The sequence below is a fragment of the Trypanosoma cruzi genome (genome assembly GCF_000209065.1).
Source record: "Trypanosoma cruzi strain CL Brener chromosome Unknown tcruzi_1047053476567, whole genome shotgun sequence".
Taxonomy (NCBI): domain Eukaryota; phylum Euglenozoa; class Kinetoplastea; order Trypanosomatida; family Trypanosomatidae; genus Trypanosoma; species Trypanosoma cruzi.
Window position 1 is genome coordinate 1 of NW_906451.1, and position 989 is coordinate 989.

General features: G+C 54.9%; 2 non-coding genes across 2 annotated transcripts, besides 1 other annotated feature; both read right to left on the reverse strand.

The window, feature by feature from the left end:
• Positions 1–57: 57 nt before the first annotated feature.
• On the reverse strand, positions 58–145 carry Tc00.1047053476567.10. Its single transcript, XR_008254855.1, has one exon. It is a non-coding gene; the product is annotated as a C/D small nucleolar RNA (snoRNA), TB6C1C3 (small nucleolar RNA).
• Positions 146–185: 40 nt separating this feature from the next.
• On the reverse strand, positions 186–262 carry Tc00.1047053476567.20. Its single transcript, XR_008254856.1, has one exon. It is a non-coding gene; the product is annotated as an H/ACA snoRNA, TC6C1H2 (small nucleolar RNA).
• A 688-nt stretch (positions 263–950) lies between these two features.
• Positions 951–982: a sequence feature (AT_rich).
• Positions 983–989: the final 7 nt, after the last annotated feature.

Consider the following 989-nt stretch of genomic DNA (forward strand, 5'->3'; position numbering starts at 1 on the left):
CACAGAGAGACAGAGAGGGAGAAGGCGGCGGAGAGGGCCGTGGAGAGAGGGGGCGCGTCAGTCCCGTGCCTGTTGTAGGTAGCTGGGTGCACGGAGGTGTAACTCATCGTCACGGTCATACAAATGCCTCGATTGATCGCATCATGAAGTCGTCAGTCGCCCTGCGCGTTCCACGCCGTCGGTGCTGCTCTTGCGGGCCCGATTGAGACAGTCACGGCACAGAAATGATGATATACGGCCGCCGCCTCACCCACGGAGCACGCTCCACTCACGCACGCACAGCGCTCCTTCCCCTCCGCGCAATGGCCGTGGGATCTGGGGCAGCACTCACACCGCAGAGGTGGTGGTGGCAGTGGGGTAAGAAAAAACGAACGGCCGGTCCATCCCGCGAGAGGGCAGCCGAGCAAAACATCCTAAGCAACAAGAGAGGCAACAAAAAGAAGAAACAGGCAATCGGGCTAGACCCGCCTCCACTCCAAAAACACAACACACCTACCGCCCCAGAGCGCTGACACATCCCCAGTGAGCCCAGCAAGAAGGAAGTAAAACACCCGCACATCCACTCGGTGCCCGTCCACAAAAGAGAAAAAAAGAAAAACCTATTATCAGGCGCCTCCGCCATCACCGAAAAAAGACTTCTTTCAAAACCCTCGGCGCGTTTTCACGGGATGTCGCAGTGCGCAATAATAATAGTAAAAGAAAAATATTGGGAAATGGGGAAGAAGTCAGCTCCCTGCGCTGTCGCTCCGCCAACACGCCTCCGAACACACAGATGCACCACAGCCAGAGGGGATGCACGACTTCAGCACCGGTCATTTCCAAAGCAAACGTCCTACACACACCTTACACAATGTCCTCCGCCGGGCGGTGAGGCCAATGAGAAGTCACAGGCACTCTTGTAGCCGGGAGAGGGCGAAAAGACTTTGGCTCACCGCGGCAGAAAACAAAGCAATAAAAAACATAATATTATAAAAAAAAAAAACAAGAAA